Source organism: Phaethon lepturus, unplaced genomic scaffold (assembly GCF_000687285.1).
Source record: "Phaethon lepturus isolate BGI_N335 unplaced genomic scaffold, ASM68728v1 scaffold1354, whole genome shotgun sequence".
In the NCBI taxonomy this organism is placed as follows: domain Eukaryota; kingdom Metazoa; phylum Chordata; class Aves; order Phaethontiformes; family Phaethontidae; genus Phaethon; species Phaethon lepturus.
This window is the reverse complement of record NW_010532531.1, coordinates 20469-42551: the sequence shown is the minus strand read 5'-3', so window position 1 is coordinate 42551 and position 22083 is coordinate 20469. Positions and strand designations below refer to the sequence as shown.

Below are 22083 nucleotides of genomic sequence, written 5' to 3'. Positions count from 1 at the left end.
AAAGAGCAGCTTCTGATTGTGGTTAGCCTAATTTTGTGCAAAAACCACTTTGTTCATACGCACTGTGCTTCAGACCATGGTAGGATTCAGAAAGTATAGGTAAAAGTACTTGCAAAGGAGTGATCAGTGGTTTGTAGTGATCACCATTTTATCTGTCCACTTCACAGAATCACTAAGGTTGGAAAGGACCTTCAAGATCATCTAGTCCAACCATTAACCCAACGCGACCATGCACCCTAAACAATTTCCTGAAGCACCACATCCACACTTTTTTTGAACACTTCCAGAGGTGGCGACTCCACCACCTCGCTGGGCAGCCTCTTCCAATGCTTGACCACCCTCTCGGTGAAGAAATTTTTCCTAATACCCAATCTAAACCTCTCCTGGTGCAACTTGAGGCCATCTCCTCTCATCCTATCACTGTTTACTTGGGAGAAGAGACCAACACCCACCTCGCCACAACCTCCTTTCAGGTAGTTGTAGAGAGCAATAAGGTCTCCCCTCAGCCTCCTCTTCTCCAGACTCAACAAGCCCAGTTCCCTCAGCTGCTCCTCATAAGACTTGTGCTCCAGACCCCTCACCAAATTCGTTGCCCTTCTCTGGACACGCTCCAGCACCTCAGCATCCTTCTTGTAGTGAGGGGCCCAAAACTGAACACAGGATTCAAGGTGCGGCCTCACCAGTGCTGAGTACAGGAGCACAATCACTTCCCTGCTCCTGCTGGCCACACGATTTCTGATACAGGCCAGGACGCTGTTGGCCTTCTTGACCACCTGGGCACACTGCTGGCTCACATTCAGAGCTCATATTGTCATACTTGTGACAATATAGAATGAAATACAACATTTTCAAAGGAAAAAAAAATGTTTTTGTAAATTATGTATTACTATTTACTATCAATAAATTTGGATTTTTAAAATTTTCTAGTAACTGACTTCTGCAGAATTTTGTCTCTTACACTATTTTACCTTTGAGTAAACATTTTTATGTGCAATGAAAACTGTTGTACTGAAATGAGGAAGAGTACAATTAAAAGCGCTGAAACTAAATTCAATTTCTGTGCTGGCTTCTATGGTAGACATAATCCTGAGGTGAGTTTTAAATCCTTGATCACAGATAATGACTTTCAAATACAATAATTGACATGAGATTTCATAAAAATCTGAAATTTTTATGAAAGCTAATATTCTTCATCATATGTGGACCAAAATACAAGATATTAATACCATTCATTGAATCATTCAGTTGCCAGAAGTTTGAAGGTGTGTATCAAACCTTCTCCTACTGTTTAATATGTGCGTGACTACATATTTTTATTTTTCTGGTTTTCAGAATCCATTTCTTATGTATATTTTGCTCTTCAGGCTTGCCATTTTGTAAAAGAACAGTGCAGAACTATTCAGATGAGAGACACTGGTCTTGTTCAGGACTCTGTATTGCCAAAGGTATGTCAAAGTTCTGTATTTCTGTTGACAATCCTGTACCATTCTTCCAGGCTCTCAGAAAAAAAAAACCAACAATGTAGCACGTAGCTGTAGTTCCCAGCTCTGACGAACTGGTTGAACTGAGATGGTTGAATATCTATGTGCTCAGCAGACCTGGATAAAATAAGGCTTTATAAAAAGTTTTTAAAGAAGTTATGCTCTTAAGCTGGAATCGACATGTGTTGGAAATGTTTATGAGAACCTCAGTTTATCCACAATGTATTGTCAGGTAGCAACAACTGCATTTGCTGCCAGGAGCCTCATTCCCCAAAAAGCAAACATTAAAGTGTACACCTTTATCTCCTTTGCCCATAATGGGATTTCTTTAGCTAAAATGTCTGATACTATTTTATATGCAGATATTTCCAAATTGAAAGTGCTGAAGCGACACTCCTTAGCATCGAATTGTAAAGGAAAAATATGGATACAAAGTTTAGTCTTGTGCAAATGGAAGATTAAATTGTATTGTAATAACATGTTTCACACCCTGAAACAACATGACATAATCAGACCTCCCTCCTTCTTCCTTGTATTACTTTGACCAGTTTAATGTCAAACACATAGATGAAGTATTGTTGAATGTACATGAGCAGATTAGGGTAACACAGGTGAAAGTAGACCAGAAAAGAACTAAAACTTTGTTTTCGTGACCTGTGATGCAATAAACAGAGTCAAGGCCTGAAAAAAATCACTGGTGCCAAAGTGTAGGAAGCTTGAAGTTCAGAGCTACTGAGAGAAAGAAAATGCAAGATCCCATAATAATATTGGATGTAGGAGCTATGCTGGAACAGAATATCAAAAGAAAGAAAGAATAAATGCTGATTAAACTGCCATTACAATATACACAAACTTTCAAAGAAGATGAAGCTTAGACAGGGAAAAATTCCTTAGACTGGGAAAAATTAATGGTTTATGAATTTATTTTAAAAATTATTTTTTTATTCCATTTCTACTGCCAATAGAAATCTCTTGAAAATTTCTCATCTATTAGCACCTATTTGTTGCATAAGCACTAAAAGAACAACCTGATGTTTTTGTTAGGTAGGGAATACTGCTAACTTTGTCAGCTGAACTAGTGGAATTTAATAAGCAATGCAATGGATACATTCTGCAAATGCAAACAGTGCTGGAAAATAAAGAAAAAAGAAATAATTTCAAATAGTGATATTTATAACTATGTAGACTTTTTTTGGCCTCAAGTGGGATCATGCTAACAGTAAGATGTTCCTTGCATTTTCTGTAACATAAGTGTTAAGGATTTAGAGCCCATGCTAATATTCAAGGGATATGTAGGTGAATGTGTGTGCGTTTGTGAATGTAGAGAGTGAGAGGGGGTGTTTTTTCTCTAGCGAACTTCAATCCTGACCAGCTGGGCAAACAGTACGTGTTTAATGCTAGTGCTGCTGATGTTTATGTGGGTGCTGATAAAGGCACAGCTCTGTCTGTGGTGCCCTGTGTGGCCAGACATGTTAAATGTAGTGTGAGTGTGTGTTATGTGTCCCTCTGGAATACAAGTTCAACCTTGCTACTGGCTGAACCTGCGAACTTGAACAACAAGCAGCTGCATCGATCAGGCTGGGATGGAGAGACCTCCTAAGCGTGCAGCAGGCCTGGCTGTAGCAGCTGAGAAGAATGAATGGGTCCTGGAACATGCTGGAGTCAGCAATTCACAAAACATAATTAACAGGCATGGATTTCCCAGAAAATGTGATGATGAAGTTTTAAAACTTTGAGGACAGTTGCAAGAACTAGTACCGGACATGGATAAAATCACTGTCTGATATAAATTAAAACTGACTACTCTGATGACTACTGCTGTCCCTTTTGTAATTTTCCTTTGTCTTTTACTGCTTGATGCGAGGAAGAACTGGCTTGTCTAACTATTAAGACAGTGTTTGTAATGAAGTAATGACTCCTTTCCTATCTTATGCACTTGATATTGTCTATCTCCAGTATGTTATTTATTGGCTTTCTTGCCTTGGCATCCTTCGTAAGTAATTCTTCTAAAACCTGATTGTGATTACATGGGGCACAATCTGTTTTATTTCCTTCTAACCCATTGCATTTTGATCTTTCTTGTATGTAAGTCTACATTTGAAGAGGGAAATGAAGGCATGAATGAGAGAAGTAGGAGCTGTTGCAGGGGCAGCCTCATGCTGGCTGCACTCTCCACCAGTATGTCACAGGACAGCCATAACACCAGAACACAAAAATCAGTTTGCAGATCTTGATAGCTTTCACGCCTTCTGCCAGCATACTACACACCAATTTCGTAATGGTGTGCTGTGAGAATCGAATAATTAGTGGGTATAGTTATGCCAGGGAAATAAATAATGTTTAGCCTAATTCAAATACTACTTTGATCAATTAAAATTAAGAAACCAATAACTAAAATTAGCAATGGTATCACACAAAACCATCTTCTTAAACAAAAAATAACAACTCTTGAAGTTACAACAAGATATAAATATATTCTCCCATATTTTCAAACGTATACACATTTCACATCCAGCTCTGGAGCTCTCAGCACAGGAAAGACATGGACATGTTAGAGTAGGTCCAAAGGAGGGCCACAAAAACAACCAGAGGGATGGAACACCTCTCCTACGAGGACAGGCTGAGACAGTTGGGGTTGTTGAGCCTGGAGAAGAGAATGGTCAAGGGAGACGTTCTTGCAGTCTTTCAGTTATTTAAAGGAGGCTTATAAGAAAGATGGGGACAGACGTTTTAGCAGGGCCTGTAGTGATAGCACAAGGGGTAATGTTTTTAAACTGAAAGAGGGTAGATTTAGGCTAGATGTAAGTAAGAAATATTTTACAATGAGGGTGGTGAAATCCTGGCACAGGTTGCTCAGAGAGGCAGTAGATGCCCCATCCCTGGAAACATTCAAGGTCAGGTTGGAGGGGGCTCTGAGCAACCTGACTTAGTTGTAGATATCCCTGCTCATTGCAGGGGGATTGCACTAGATGACCTCTAAAGGTCCCTTCTAACCCACACTGTTCTATGATTCTATGATTCTTTGATTCTATGATTCTACATACTATCTACAGGCGATAACACGGCTCTATAGGAGAATTCGTATCTCCACACTTCCTCAGAGTAGCCAGACTACCTACCAGCACTGTTCCTCTGTAATCATGGGGGATCTTCTCCACCATTCTCCCCACCCCCTTCCTTTACAGTGTCACATTTATGTCACTACTTCCTTTCATTTACTGTTGTTGGATTCTTTCTCATTCCACTTTTGGGTTCAAATTCCCAAGAAGAGCTATTGTTTCTTCATTTTACTTTCAGTTCATTATTATTGCTAATCCCCAGGTCACCATCATTTAATTCCTCCCAGCAATCATGCTCAAGGTCAGTCACAACCATCCTTTCTTACATCCAATAACTATACAGATTGTTAATATATATTTGTGCCTGGCAAATACAAGTTCTATATATCTAGGCAGAGAAACCCGGTCAAGAAGTCCTATTCACTTCTGTGTGCTTGTTGGGTGTTACTTGTGTGACATCAGACAAGTTCATTACAGTTATAGGTATCTTGAATGTCTTGGGTTTTGTTGCCGTTCTAGTCATGTCCACTTAAGTAGCAAAATGAGAGGATATTTGTAAATTTAGCCTTGAGAAATAGTAATACGTTTATTAGTATCAAAATAGAGTTGTAAAACTTTATGACTTTTGGTAGAACCAACCCACAATAAAAATTTAAAGCATGTGTAATTATGATTGCATACCAAAAATGCCTTTTAAAGACAGTAGGATTGCAAAGTTAGTAGGAAACGATAGAATCAATGTCACCTATGTTCAGTGTTCAGTATGATGACTTTGTTACCATCTACATAACATTTCTTCAAAGAGCCCTAGTGGTCAGTATTTACTAAATGAACACTGAAAGAAAATTATATAATAAATCGTTGTTCAATGTAAATGAGGCTTGAGGCTATACTTGATGCTGTTGAAAACTTGTTCCGAATACAAAATTAATAATAATTTAAATGGCATTTTTGTGGCGCTTATTACTGCAGTTGCAATACTTTACATCATTGACTAATTTGTCTTCAAAAACACCATTCTAAATGGATGTTGTATATTCAGAGTACAGCTACATGATCTATATTGGTTTGTTAAAAGATTTCTGATTAAATTAATGGCGTTCAGTTTAGCCTGTAAATCCCCTAATGTTTTAAGTCTTGGACACTTGCAGACAGCAGCAGGTACTTAACCTTGACACTCTCAGTGTAAACAGCAAGGTGGCTGGCAGATTATCTATGAGGGTCCTTGATCTGGAAATTAACTTCCTTATCAATTAATTGGTCTAAGATTCAGTTTTTTTAGAAATCTAGACATGTTATAAAGCTTATCTCTTTTTGTCTTCCATGTTTCTATTAAGGAAACAGATGATATGATCAGGTGAATTCAATATATTTATTTTAGGAAGTTTTATTCTAGGCACTCAAAACTGTGAACAGATAGCAATAGTTTTCTTCTGAAAACTGAAAAAAGCCCCATAAATTAATTTTAATAAACTAATGCTAGCAACATTATGTAAATATTTATTCCAAAAATAATGGTCCTTGTTTCGGCTATGTTTGTTTTCCTTTGCATTATCTTATAGTAAATTTTACAAATGAGTTTTTATATAGGAATACTTACTGAAAATGGCTTTTACAATCTATTATTGCAGAACAACCACTTATAACGAATGCATTTTACCAGAAAATAGATTATGAAATGCCCGTGTCTCCACTTGGACAGTAATATGGTATACAATCTTAGTCAAAGACTTATTCAGTGTGTGGTTAAACACTTATTTATAGAAATAAAGTGTACAGATTGTTAGATGATTTTAATAAATACTTTAATTCACTTTAATTTTTTTGTCTTTATGTTCTCTGTTTCATGCCCTAGTTAACATTCAATATTTATTTCATTTTCACTTGCTGCAGTTTATAAATATGTTTATAATTATTTTTATGTATCATATAAACCTAAAATAATATTTGATACTTAACATTTTGCATTAATAAGTTAGTCTTGTCAAGAACAATATAATAGGTCTAAATTTTGTTTACAGCCTCAGATAAGCCTGTGACTGACCTCAAGGCAGAGATGAGCTTAAGCATTACAGTAATGCTTCTGCTACCAATTAATGACAGAACAAGTAGCATTGAGTACTTCAAATGATACACAGCAAAAATAAACAATTTCAGGTGAAGGAACGGAATGAATACTATCTTTCCTCTTCATCTGCAATAACCAGGATAATGTTGACTCTATATTGGCTCTCCAGCTCACCTTGACTTGTAAGAGACAACTGTCACTAGCTTTGGAAGAATTTCAACATAAATATTTGTTTATAGAGAAGATCAAGGGTTCTGAACTTATGACACCAACATATTTTTATTGCCTTATAGACTTTCTGTAAAATGATTTTGCTTTTTTTTAAGGGAAAAAATTATTAAGCTTTGCAGTAATGTTTGATAATGCAGAACTTTGCTCATTGTGATGAGTTGCTCAGAAATCTTTGATTAAGCTCCCATGACTTAAGCTGGAGTCTGCCTGCTGAGCTAAGTGCACTAGACATTTCGCACTACCCTGCTAGCATGCCGTGTTCTACCCCTTTACACTGTACATACACCATTCAACATCAAAGCAGCTCCAGGTACATATGTACGGGGAGTTCAACTAACAGCCAGATTACAGAAAAAAACCTGTTGTCTTCTAATTAGTTTTCATATTAGTTTGAATATCTCCTCTCAAGACTGATTTCTATTGTTCCTATTCACAAACTGGTGAGCATGGTTTGTTTAAGGATAATGCAGAAATAATCCTCAAGATGTGAAGTACTATCCATTGGAAACCCGTTGGACCCTAGCTTGTCTATTGATATGTAAGACAATATTATACTTCACATGTGTGATTGTATAAATGGCCAGGTGATTCAATTGTCTCAGTTCATCATGAAATGTGTGTCATCTCTTGCTCTTTCAATCTTTATCTGCTATTGTCCCTTTCTTTATTCTCTCAGCTATGTATTTCTTCTGAATTTAATATGAGAAATAGTTGAGTAGATTTCTGAACTTATCTGCATAAGGCACACTTTAAGGATTTTAAAGAAGCTTTTAATAAGGGTCATTGACAGAAACAGGCTCTGGTATACATAGAATTGCTTTCATGGTGTAGAACTGAATCTTTTACAAAATTTGTGCTGGCTAAAAAGAGAAAGATTTTAAGAAATAATTAAAATTAACTGAAATGGAGAACACTGTGTTTAAAAGCATTTGAAAGCAGGTCATTTCGCAAAGGTTTGCTTCATTTGTTGCCTGAATCTGTTAGAGCACTTTGTTGAATGAGTTACACAACAAAATAATTGGAGCCCTTCAAAGAGTAAGTTCCCTATTCCTTTCTCTACAGCTAATCTTAAAAATTCTGACTATTAACACCAACTCTAGAGTCCATATATATAAAAACCATATGGTTCAATCAGTCTCTGAGATGTGTCTGTCTCCCCAGACACCTGCATCACCATTTAAAGTATACAGTCTATGAACTGTGCAATCTCAAACTGCAGTCATCATTGGCCTGAGAAATTTTTAGGTAACAGTCTGATGATTTTGTGGTTCCTATCTTCCTCCATCTTGGGATTGCCAGGACCTGGTTATATCCATATTTGAAGCTTTACACACTTTTCATATTCAGAAAGTGCTTTTGGGTTTCTTACCATTCACATGTAAGCTCATTGCGTAGCTCACTTAGACCTTGCATTGTCCCATTGGGAATACAGGATCAGCTTTCAAGATCTGTCTGTTAAATTCTATATCATTCTATTTGGCTGTAAAAAGATGACCAGGGGTAAAAATTTGAGATATACTACTCATTAGGTGTTCAAGTGAAAGCAGTCCTAGAAGTGAAACTTACACAACAATGATCGTTTTGTTTGAAGCTTTCTGTTAAGATTTGAATCCTTTGTCCTTTCAATAGCTCTGCCTAAACAGTGTTGCAACTTTGCTGGTTTTGGCAGCTGGACTACTTACAGATCTTCCTCATTGTCCTCTCACCCCCAGCGCCCTCTCTTTCACCCCAGATTCTTTTCTCTGCAGGTAACCAAGGTATTGATTTTACCAGCAATTATGCTCTGTCTGTAATATTGATATTAATATTTCTGCGTTGAACATGTTATTTTTATTTCATTAAACTCTGAGTTTGTTGTTCATTTCAGCTTAGCAACTCCTCTGGTCATGCTCTTTTAATTTTTTTCATTTCTTTTTGCCTCAGAGAAGATCTGTGGAGAACCTGGAATCACAGTCTCACCAATGTCATATTTTCAACTGAAATGTCTCAAGATAACAAGTTAAAATCAAATGCCCATCTAAGAAAATATCTCTCAAAAGACAATATAAAATTAATTTAAATGTTTGCTATGTGTTTTCTTACAACTTCTGAGAGAAAACACTAACACATCAAGCACATAATGTTGTCTCAGTATCTTTCCAGAATAATCACTGATTTTAAGTGGAAAAAATATCATATGAAAAATAGCCAACAAACACATATGGATGCATAATCACCACTGAGTATATTTGCTCTTGTTTTTCCTTTTTCTTCTATAACTATAACTTCCAAAACAGTGGTCCTCTCCAAGTCTCTGATGTAGGGTGATGCAGACTCTCTCAGGAGTAGTGCCATTTCAGTTCTATTACAGCTTTTCTATCACCTGTCATCTGCAGAATCTTCTCTAGCTCTTTGGGTGTTATCTTATGAATGTATTCACTTTGTAAGACCAAGCACGTCACTCCTTTTAAACCTGTCCTTCCTTCAACACTATTACAAGATGCATTTCCTTTGAGTTTGTGATATTTATGACACATTCCATTTACATACTATTTTAATTTATGCTATAAGCTGAAGATCTATTTTGTATCTTTTACTGCCTATGTGTTTTCTCAAAATCATGATATCTACTATTGTGCACCTCTTTGCAACTACATTGAAAACATTCCTGACTGAAAGTTTATTCATCTTCTCCTGGTGGGTTTCCATGGTTCGTATGAAGAATTTCTCTGAGGTAGTGGATCTGTTGCAATCTACTGCTGCTTGAAAAATCTGAGAGCAATCAGCAAATGACTATTGCAGGATTTACCACTTTGCATTAACACAACAAACAGTTCCAACTGTCTTTCTGTGAACCTTTTAAATGTACAACCCCCTATGCTTTGAAAGGTGGTGGATGAGGAGGAGGAGTTTGAAGCACCATTGCCTTCTGGGGTGTCAGAGAAGGAGGAAAATTCCTGTTTGTTTTCAGCTGTATTGGGTCTGGCTGAGATGGAGTTAGTTTTCCCTATTGCTGCCCTCATAGTGCTGTGCTTTGCATTGATAGCTAGAAAGGTGGTGATAACATACTAGTGTTTTGGCTATTGCTGAGCAGTGCTCATGCAGCATCAAGGTTATTTCTCCAACATTCCCCCTCACCAGTAGGCTGGGGTTTGGCAAGATCTTAGGAGGGGACACAGCCAGGACAGCTGACCCAAACTGGCCAAAGTGATATCCCATACAATATGATATCAGCTCAGCAATAAAAGCTAAGAGGAAGGAGGAAGAGGGGGTCATTCGTTATTATGACATTAGACATGCTAATTAGACATTAGCATTAGCAACTGCTACATGTCCTGAAGCCCTGCTTCCTGGGAAGTAGCTGGACATCACCTGCTGACAGGAAGTAGAGAATAAATATTTTGTTTTCCTTTGCTTCCGTGCATGGCCTTTGCTTTTTCTTTATTAAACAGCCTTTATCTTGTCCCTTGAGGTTTTTTCCATCTTATTTTCTCCTTCACCCTGTCCTGCTGAGAAGGGGAGAGATAGAGCAGCTTGGTGGCACCTGGCATCCAGCCAACCACAGTCAACGCACCACATCAGCAAAGGAGTATGGAATTGTGCTACCTTCCAAAAATTTTAACCTCTCTGAATTTTATCAAAGACTGTCTAGTTTACTCATAGAATGCAGCAAAGAGAGTACTGTCTAAAAGAAATGGACATTGCATTCAAGAGGAAGATGAACAGCCATCTCAGGTCTATCATTCATAAATCAGCTATTGCATAACCTGGAGATGCTTGGATTTTGTTGGTTTTGTTTGTTAATGTCCTCTTTAGTTCTTCCTTGATATTCTTCTAAAGAAAATCCTTGCAGGAAATAAGCATGGTAGTTCCACACGTAATTCACTGTGAGGTAATAAGAATCTTGCTTTGTGTTATTGTCTTGGTTCATTAACTGAAACTTCAAGAAAGAACATAAGAACATATTGTAATTCAGCCTCGATGGAAACTGAGGAAGTCTTTGGATAAACTGTCAAAAGAAACAGGCTGGCTGATTTTAAAAGATGCAGGCTAGCTAGCATGGCTTTTAGTGCCATCTGGTCTGGAAAACTAGCCAAAATATGATCTGCTAAGCTCCTAGAATGCAGGTTACAGTCCCTGGTCTGGCAAAACACAAGAGACTTTATTGTTCTCCACATAGAAAACAATTGCACAATTATGACCATTCTACTACTAGCATGTGTAATCTCTTCAATTCTGAAGGGCTTTTATTCTGTAAAAGTATACTGTACCTGTGCAAGACCTGTAAGCAATGCAGACGCAGACCATATTTTTAGGGAAAAAAAGGCAAGTACATTGTTATTTGAGGAAAAGTTGTCTCAGACTCAGAAGAATGACATAAAGGACAGTGACAGAGAGCACATCGTTATCAGCTGTCCCAGGTAAATATTTTAGCCCCATAGTGGTACTACATTAATACTGATGATATATTGATATTTCCCACATTTGCTATATAAATTAATAAACTACTGGAGCAAACAGCCAGAGGAATGGGATGATTTGTTACCCTGTAGCTTCCCCAATTTGCTGTCTTCCAAGGCTATACATTATCAAGAATAACAAATGGAATTCATATGGCTCCCTTATTAACATGCATTAGCTGTATCAGAGCGTGCCTCATGTTTTATTAGGGTCAGTTCAGGAGAACCTCCATATCTTCAGACAATCTTTCTCTTCCTTAAAGAAAACTAACAAAGAATTAGGACATCTTTAAGGAAAAAAAGCTTTTTCAGGTTGTTTTTGGACTCTTGTAAAGTTGTAAACTGTTCAACCAATTAATTGACCCATTAATATCATTTTACTGACCACCTTTGTCAAATGGGTCCACTCTATAAAACTTACATATCATTTGTATTTTCTAATTATGCTGTTTAGAAATACACTAGATTGTCTATTGTTTTTGGTCATATGGGCTTCCTGACTTCTGGAGGTTGCACACTCTGTTCTTTTGTTTATAGTATCCATAGGGCTCACTGTTTCTGGGTTTGGGTTTTTTGTTTGTTTGTTTATAGTAGATTCTATACAATGTAGTCAAGTTTACTGTACCAGATGCCACACAGAAACATTGCAAGACAGGCCTTAGCTCAGTTTGTAATATAAACTACGGAAAAGGTAGAGAAAGACAATGCTCCTTCTTAGCAAAGATGGATGTATCCTGCCAAGATACTGCTCAGTGTCACCTCAGGACAGAAAACAGTTTTATCTGTTACATTGCTAATCACTTAGGAGAAAATTTTTGAATGAAGCATTAACATTTTTTATCCCAGAATGATCAAAGGTTTGAAATGTCTCTGTTTTGTTTTGTTGTGTTTTGGGGGCTTGAGGAGTTTTTTTGCTTGTTTAATTAGAGAGCCTTCTTTTTTCACTTATCAACCAACCTTCTAATATTCGGCTGTAAAAAAACAACTTATGTTTAGCTTCTCTCTGGCAAGAGTTTGAAGAGTGAATGCTTTTACTAACAGTTGAGCTAGCTGTGAAGAAAGAACCACAGATACGTAATCAAGCGAAGCAATCCAGCATAGTTTTACTACTGTTTTGATCTGATTGTTTTTATAGACAGCTTATGGCTAATGAAGATTTTTAATCATAAATGTTACCATATAATTTAATGTCTATATACAGTATATTTGATTTCTCTATATTCCAGAGACTTCTCTTACTGTACTAAACATATTCAGAGGTCATTAGCACAGTGCTGTAGATATGATTATACTTTCAGTTGGCACAGCATTTTCCTGTTGATTGCAGGGTGGTAAACAGCTCCTTTTTGTGCCTTTCCCTCTCATCTGGAGCACAGAACATAACTGCTGTGACCACTTATCTGACAAATTTGGCAGATGCAAAATCCCAGATGGAAAGCATTCAAACTTGTGTTTCCAGTGTAGCATCTGGGTATATGATTGGCTTCCTGGCTGACTCCTTACAAGATCTCCTGGGCTGCTTCTACACATTTTCCAGTTATAGCAGCTGCAGTAAGACTTATGGAGCTGGATTATACTGGACTAATGACAGGCCTCCTAATTTTCATCATCTACTGAAGTTATAGTTTCCTTTAATGAAACAAAACTCCAACATTTTATTACCTAAAAATATCATCTTGACCAGAGAGTTAATTTATTCCAATCCACAACTATTCTGCTCCACTGTTTGACAGCAAACATTTACTGAGGAGGTGGAGCATCTGCCTGTCAGTTAGGAGTCACATTTCATTCCCGGTTCTATGATGGTTCACAGGATTAATAATTAGTAATTTTAAAATGCATTTACTTAGAATGAAACATACTAAGTGCAATGAATTATATTATCAATAATATTCCTGAACATGCCATAGACCTGTTCAATTGTAAATGATGTAAAAAATGTGTTGGGACTAAGAGAGTGCATTTGTGTTTTTAACTGTCAGTCAGCTGGCAAAACAAATACTGAAGTTATTAAAATTTTAAATAAATTAGGATACAACACTAGAATAAGCAAAGGAGTTTCATGTAATATATGATATCACATGATATTCAGTATGATATTCAATATATGATATTACAGGGTATTTTGTAATCTTTATATCCTGTATTATTTTTCTTGTGACAAAGTTGTGTTCTTCTTTGAAAATACAGGGAATGTCTACAAAGCAGTCTCTTTCACATCTGTAAAAAAGTCTCATTCAAAGATTGAATTAAAATTTTTTTGTTAGGAATTTAGGTACAAAAATTACATACATTAGATATGTATTTCATATCTACAGCAATAATAATACCTAAGAATCCTCACTGGAACACTCCTTAAGTTCAAGAAATATGAATGGCACTTTCAAAGTGCTACGGAAAGTTTGTAGTTTCACCCAAACTGAATGAAGTTTCTATGCACTTTATGTAGTACCTTTCTTGTTAAAGGAAAGAGAAAACAAACCCAAAAACCCCAAACAAAACCCCACAAACGTCAGTATCAGTATGAAAGTGTGTCTTTTCTATTATCCCTTTATTTTGAACTTTGAAAGTCCCAGGGCTTTAGTTTTGCTATTCAGGGTATAAAATGATAACATTCTGAGTATGACCATTAATAAACATAACAAATGACTTTAAACAGCATTAAGAACAGTGATAGACGTCCTGGTTCCTCATACCATTCAGTGAAAGTAATTCAGTAAGGGGTGAAATCACATAACATGTGTGTTCTTAGTGACTTGATTGTTGAATATGGGCAAATCTCAGGATGAACTGTGGATTCAGAACAAGTAAATCCACTTTCAACTATCTTCAGATACATGTACAACTTAAAGATTCAGTAAGTGCTGATATTAAAACGCACTGACTTCCTTCTTAGGAACATGTCACAGCAGAATTGTGAAAGTTACAGAATTGTCACATTAGCTCAAACAAGGCTTCAGATTCAAGTTTTTGTGAAGTGTTCTATTGCATGCATGGCCCCAAGGAAAACAACGATGTTTCATTCTTTCTATTTGTTATGTAGTGACCTCAAATTTCAACCACTGACTTATGATGATAATAGCTTAATGACTATGTTTTTTTCTAGCAGTTAGTTTGCTGGTTTACCTTTATACAGTAGTCAGGGATACAAAAAAAGATTGCTTTCCTGTCTGAATTGCTAATGCTGTCCATAATGTGTGTAGATTATTTTATCTTATAATGTGCTTAGCCTTGCATAATTCATGGTTCTTATCCTTATTTCAATAGCAGCAGTATTTCTCCAAGTACTTAAAATTTTAGCTTTGTCTTCTGGATTTTTTTAAACAGTACCACAAAAAAAGGCATGAAATTACTTTACAGTGAGTCTTGTAGCCAAGATTTTTGGAAAATGATAAATATGTATATAAAGAAAACTTAACAACTTGTGAAGATTTACCCATAATAGCCTTTCCATGAACCATCATGTAGAGACATTAAAAAAACACCACCATTTCTCTCACTCTTGCCCTCCTGGTGGTGTTACAGCTAAGAAAGCTTAAGCAACACTATACGCGAGTTGAAAAAATAAGCCATTTCTTTGGCATGAGGTTGCCTTTATTTTAAACTACTGGGGGGAAAAAGCCTCAACTTTTTTATTGTTTTGTTATATGGCTTAAGTGGACATTTTGTAAAAAAATATGAACCAGTCAGAGTCATGCTAAGGTGAAACATATGCTGTACTTTTAAGATAATGGAGAAAATATTGTGCAGGAATCAAAGTTTATTCATTATTTAATATTTGAACCAAATGAAGCATTTGTAGAGTCAATGACAGAATCTGATGTCTATACAGTGATACAAATCCACAGTAACTTCACTGAGATTAAAAGAATTTTTCCAGAACTGTATTGATTTTAGTGTTTAATGTCTGGCCCTTCTAGTGGTCAGGCTCTGTTTTATTAGCTTTTTAGATATTTAATACTATTGTTGTCATTTAGCAGTTGACTATCTTGCATTAATTGCACCTTCTGTCAGTTATCTATCTCTAGTATTGTATTAAAGGCCATTGTGCTGATGAAAGTTTTACTTTGCAGGTAAGATATAAAACCGAAGTCTTACCTCTCTTGTTTGCTGATCTTATGACGTTGTTTTGCAAGAATAATATGTCACCATCAGTTTCTTGTATAAACTGCAGTTAGCTAAATTACATTCTGCCTTCCTAAATCCTACTGTAGTGTCATTTTAATAAGACATTTTTCACTTTCTGTCTTAAAACTGTTGTGTAATACCACTTTATGCTGTTAAACATCTGCTGTATTCCACCCCAGTGGTGTCTGATTCATGGGTAGGTGAAGTGATTGCTGCGTGCCTGGTATATACAAACACTTTGGTATCCTTTGGGATAAATATAAACGCAAAGTGTTGTAACAAATCTGTAATCACGAAGGACTCTGCAGTTGTCACTATGTTGCAAGTAATAGCAACTGGGAACATCACAAGCAGCAGTGATGGAACAGCAGAGTCAAGTTTTTAAATGCATCTATCTCTAAGCTAAAAGAATTTGTAGAAATAGGAATTATGACACACAGTTGAACAGCTGTTATCCCAGCTCTCAGAAGACATTGCTAGATTTCCTGACAATATTGATTCCTACCATTCCCCTGGCGCAAAATGACTCTGGATGCCTCCTGAGAGAAGGAAGTGTCTTGGAGACCATGGAACAAAAAAAATCTATCTAAAGCCTCCTTCTGCATACCTGAATTTTCCATGAGCAAACTGGATGAGGGGTGGTATACCCTTGAGTACTGCATTTGGAAACTTCATATTTTTCATAACTGCCACAATAATAGTAATACAGAAACTGGTTCAGTGGTGTTACAGCTATCTTGGTGATAAAAGGCAAAGATATTGCAAGATGGTTGTTTGCCTTTGATTTTTGCAAGTACTATTCTCTGTGGTTTTTAGAGAAGAAGAATTTCTCCAAAACTTTCCACTCTAATGTTTGCAGTATTGTCCCTCAGAAAAAAGTATAAAGAAAACTCTACTCAGAGAACTTGACAGAAAATTTCCTCCAACATTAGCCACTACTCATGCTTTTGTATGTGTTTTCTTTCATCTTTCTCTGTCGGTTTTCTTTCCCACAAGTGTCCATGAACTAAAGTAAAATACACTCTTTTCCAAAGGATTATAACCGTGTTTTATAACTGGATGGTGGGGGGTGGGGTGTCAGACAGTAAAGTGTTTATCACACAATGCTCTAAAACCACTTTAGTTTTGCTGCATCATCTGAAGAATTAGCCTTGTCTCAAAATACTCTTGAAAGCACGAAGAGCTATTTATCTTGTGTGTTTCAGGGGGAATGTGACACTTCTTAGTCTTTTAGAATCCAAGTCACACTAGCATGTTGAAAAATACTAGGTAAAAAGTTACCTGTAAAATGACAAATTATTTAGGATACCTTAGATGCACAGGAGTGACAACAACATAACTGGTTACTGAGCAAGAGGACTGAACTACTTATATATGAAAAACCTCTGCAATACAACAAGATAAATCCATATAGTGTCTACTACTTATCAAGCAGTATAGTCCATAAAATTCTATTGTTATCCACTGAAATTTTGAGTAGTCTTGTTACTGAGGTGTTTCAATTATAAATGAGAAAATTTCAGATGCTTGAGTAAATATTCTATGTTTCTTAAATCAAATAATAAATTAATTTCAGTGCATCTGCAGACTCTGTAGCCTACAGTTTAGTGCTGGTACATCTACATATATATGCTTATGTAAGTACTGGAATGCCAGTGATACCAGTCCCCCTTATAAATATTAGGATGTGAATATATCTATTAAACTGTTGCTTATAGTAGCTCAGATGATGTTAGACAGAAGACTTGAGCTAATAAATGCCAGAGAAACTACTGGTAAATACAAGGGAACTTGTAAGATGAAGGGAAGGAGAAACAGTACAGTGTGTTACTATGTTCCTAAGTTTTAATGCGTAGCAGAAGAACTAAATGCATCATATAACAGCCCCATCTTCTTTGTGTAGTACAATAAAATGGTGCATTTAAGTATATACTATGATGTAATATGCTACAAGGACAATCTAGACTCAGTAAGTTGCTCGAAATATAATAGTTTTGAATTAAAGATTTTTTTGTTGCTGTTCTCTTCTGCATTGATTGGGGGGCAGGGAGAAACTTGAGGAACTTCATAAACACAGGATTTTTCATTCTATTTTATAAGTTCTCCTTTTTCCTATTCTTTAAATATACTTACAGACACCATGATAAATTGATCCTTATGTTATCGTTTTTCAGTCAGCATAAAAAGATGGTAATTTATTGATGATTAACTCTTCAAAAGGAGTATTGGCTTGGAAGTTCTTCTGGATTTGAAGCAGCTTATTTGAATGATTTGGACCTCATAAGTCTCTCTAATTAAAATCTAAAGTGAACTTTTTATTTTCTTCTGAAAATTCCGGTCCTTTCCTACTGAATATATGACAAGAACAGTGGCTCTCATTGTATCCCTAATTTTTAGTGGTTCTTATAGAATCTGGTTATGGTTACTGCTATAGCAATAGTAAGACCTACAAAAAGTAAATTTTATAACCTAAAGAATAAGACAAGAAATACAGCTTCTATGTTTTAAAAATTATTCCCACACACTTATATATACTGATTAAAGAACTTAGCAGGTTTTCTGAGCTAAATTAAATCTCCAAGAAGGCATTGTTTTCTTTATTCTTTTTCCCAGCTTCCACCTTAGCACATCCCTCTACACACAAAGATGACCCTCTGTATATGCATTTCCTATTTTACATGAAAAAGAGAATGAAACTTAGTGGTGTTGCTTTCTCTATATCTTTCTACAATGAGGCAGAAGTTACTTTGAGGCCACTGACTTGCTGGTAATGATGGGAAGAAACTGAGGGTTCCCTGGAGAAAGGGTAATGAAGTGCAAACAGAGTTGATGTAAGAGGATTGCATGTCTCTCCTGAAAAAAACCCTACATTCTTAACATCTTATGCTTCTATAATTCGTTATATAAAGTAACTTGTCCAACAACCTTGTTGGATGTAATTCTGTGGAATAGACTTCATGGAACATTCATGGACTTTCTCTGTGAAAGGGGATCCAATACTTACGGCTTGCTTATACTCTATTTAGCAGTACGTTAAATCAAAACTTAGTATTAGGGCTTAATTCATTTTTTAAGTGGAATAACCCTGTGATTATCATCTAAAGTAACAAGTTTCACTTTAACAATCCTAGTTCCATCCCCAGCAAATTCAGTTCTGTGCTTCCCTGTTCGCTGCTTAGGAAGCTGCTTTCAATGGCATTCTCTTTTGAAAACACTCATTTGTAGGTACAGCATATGCACAAAAGTTTACTGATGCAACTAAAACACCTCTAAATTGTCATTCATATTTCACATTAGGAAGCTGATATTTACAGAAATAGAGTCACTGTTAATGTCAGTGACTATCTGGAAATTTAGATGTTTTTGGTAAACTTTTGTCTAAAAACTATTTACAAACTTCCACTGTTGAGAACTTCAAATTTTTACTTGCATTATCTATAGAAGGTGGGTTTTCAATCAAGTGAGGAATTTGACTCTAGCTTCAAAGAACTTTGCAAGATGATTTGCAGTTGGACTTGATGATCATAAAGGTCTTTTTCAAGCTAAATTATTCTATTCCATTTCACTGAAAAAATATAAAATTTTCCAAATGAAACATTACAATAGTTTTTCAATGAAGAATGAAAGAAAATTAATATACCCTGCAGAATACACTTTATTTGTTATAATAAGTAATGGGCAAATATTTTATTTATTTTAACATTTCTACTTTTGGCTTCTAAATAAACTTCCTTATCCCTTAATACCATTTCCTTCTCCCTTTGCAAAGCTGTCTTTCATTTCATATGTGTATATACATACATATACATAGAAAACCTTAATGATTTTTCTGAGTTTTGACTTTTATTGTATTTTTTAATGAAAACAGCAGTTCTTTCATATAAAATGTTTTGTAATATGCCTCATCTGCTCTATCACATATATATTAAGTAGCTTATTTCCCCAATTTTGTCTGATATCATAGAATATCTGAAGTTGGAAGGGACCCATAAGGATCAGCCAATCCAACTTCCTGATCCTTGCAGGATTACCTAAGACTTAACTGTATGAGTAAGAGTGTTGTCCAGACACTCCTTGAACTCCAACAGTCTTAGTGCCATGATCGTTTCCCTGGGGAGCCTGTTCCAGTGGCCAGCCACCTGCCCAGTGAAGAACCTTTCCCTAAATTCTAATCTGAACTTCCCCTGATTCAGACCCATTCATTTTCCTTGTGTTCTGTCAGCACCTCCCTCTCCACTGCCCATGTTGAGGAAGTTGTAGACTGCAATGAGGTCATCCCTCAGCTTTCTCTTCTCCAAGCTGAACAAGTCAAGTGACCTTAGCTGCTCCTCATAATTCTTGCCCTCAAGACTTTTCAGCACCTTGGTCACCCTCCTCTGGACACACTCTAATAATCTGATGTCCTTATACTGAGGATCCCAAAACTGCACACAGTACTTGAGGTGGGGTTGCACCAGTGCAAGGTGGGACAATCACCTTCCTCAACTGGCTAGCTATTCCATGCTTGATGCACCCCAGGACATGGTTGGCCCTTTTGGCTGCTAGGGCATACTGATGACTCATACTCCACTTGCCACCAACACCCAGATCTCTTTCTACAGAGCTCTCCAGGCTCTGGTCCACCAATTTGTACGTATAACCAAGATTATCCTGTCCCAGGTGGAGAATCAGGCACTTGCTCTTGTTAAATTTCATACAGCTGGTGATTGCCCATCTCTCTAATCTATCCAGATCTCGCTGTAAGGCCTCTCTGCACTCGAGGGAGTTCACAGCTCCTCCTAGTTTAATGTCACTGGAAAACTTACTTAATGTACATTTGATTCCTGCATCTAGGTCATTTATAAAACCATTAAAGAGCACTGGTCCTAAAATTGAGCCCTGGGGAACCACACTGGTGACTGGCTGCCAGCCTGATGTGGCCCCATTTACTATAGTTCTTTGAGCCCGACCCATCAGCTAGTTGTCCACCCAAGGTATTATGGACTTGTCTAGCTGTATGCTGAACATGTCCAGAAAGATACTGTGAGATACAGTATCAAAAGCTTTGCTAAAATTAAAAAAAACCCAGATCTACTAGCTTCCCTTGGTCAGCTAGATGGGTGACCTTGTCATAAAAGGAAATTAAGTTAGTTAAACAGGACTTTCCCCTTGTGAACCTGTGTTAGCTATGACCAATAACTGCATTGTCTCTCAAGTGTTTTTCAATAACTCCCAGAATAACCTTCTCCATAATTTTACCAGGCACTGAAGTGAGACTGACAGGCCTGTAATTACCAGGGTCTTCCTTCTTACTGTTCTTGAAAATTGGGACAATGTTTGTCCAGCTTTCTGTTGACTGGGACATCTCCAGGCTCCCAAGACCATTGAAAAATAATGGAGAGAGGTCCTGCAGTAACACTGCCAGCTTTTTCAGTACCTTGGGATGAATCATATTTGGCCTCATAGATTTATGTGCATCCAGCTGGAGCAGCAAGTCTCGAACAAGTTCAGAGTCAGATGGGAATTTATCATCCCACTGGTTATGGTCTTCCAGCACAGGGCTCCAGCAGTCCCTGGGCCTATCATCGTTGTTAAAAACAGAGGCGAAGGTGGCTTTACATGTCTCTGCTTTGTCTATGTCCCTATTTGTGAGATGACCAACCTCATCAAGTAATAGACCAATGTTACCTTTAATCCTCCTTTTGCTGTTAACATATTTTAAAAAGCCCTTTTTGTTGTCCTTCACAGTGCTGGCCAGCTTGAACTCTAATAGAGCTTTGGCAACACAAAATTTCTCCCTACAGTGGAGAACAGAATCTTTTGTAGTTCTCCCATGTCGCCTGTCCTTGCTTCTAATGTCCATACGCTTTCCTTTCCTGCCTAAGTTCTAGAAGAAGATCCCTGCTCAATACTTACCTCTAAAATACCCCAAACAACTTGGTTGCCTTTATTTTCTTACAGAATGTGTTTGTTTTGAAATTCCTGGACATGGCAAGAAGTCAGTTAGAGAATGCTTATCCTTTCAATATTAAAACTAGTAGGTCTTAATATGGTGGCTGTAAAATTATATCTCAGTTGATAATAAAATGTGTACTGTCATGGCTTAGCCCCAGCTGGCAACTAAGCACCACGCAGCCACTCGCTCACTCCCCCACAGTGGGACAGGGGAGAGAATCAGAAGAGTAAAAGTGAGGAAATTTATGGTTTGAGATAAAGACAGTTTAATAGGTAAAGAAAAACTGCGCACGCAAGCAAAGCAAAACAAGGAATTCATTCACAACTCCCCATGGGCAGGCAGGAGTACAGCCATCTCCAGGGAAGCAGGGCTCCATCACGCGTAGTGGTTTCTTGGGAAGACAAACTGCCATAACTCCGAACGTCCTTCCACCCCTTCCTTCTTCTTCATCCCAGCTTTATATACTGAGCATGACATTGTATGGTAGGGAATATCTCTTTGGCCAGCCTGGGTCAGCTGTGCTGGCTGTGTCCCCTCGCAGCTTCCCGTGCACGCTCAGCCTTCTTGCTAGCAGGCCAGCACGAGAAGCTGGACTGTCCTGGACTACTTAGCAACAACTCAAAACATCAGCACGTTATCAACATTTTCTCATCCCAAATCCAAAACACATCCTCACACTAGCTTCTATGAAGAAAATTGACTCCACCCTGGTTGAAACCAGGACAGTATAATTAATTAGTAA

The 22083-nt window shown here is 37.1% G+C and overlaps 1 pseudogene; it reads right to left on the bottom strand.

Moving 5' to 3' along the window:
- Positions 1 to 680: 680 nt before the first annotated feature.
- On the bottom strand, positions 681 to 21248 carry LOC104619084 (annotated as a pseudogene).
- Positions 21249 to 22083: the final 835 nt, after the last annotated feature.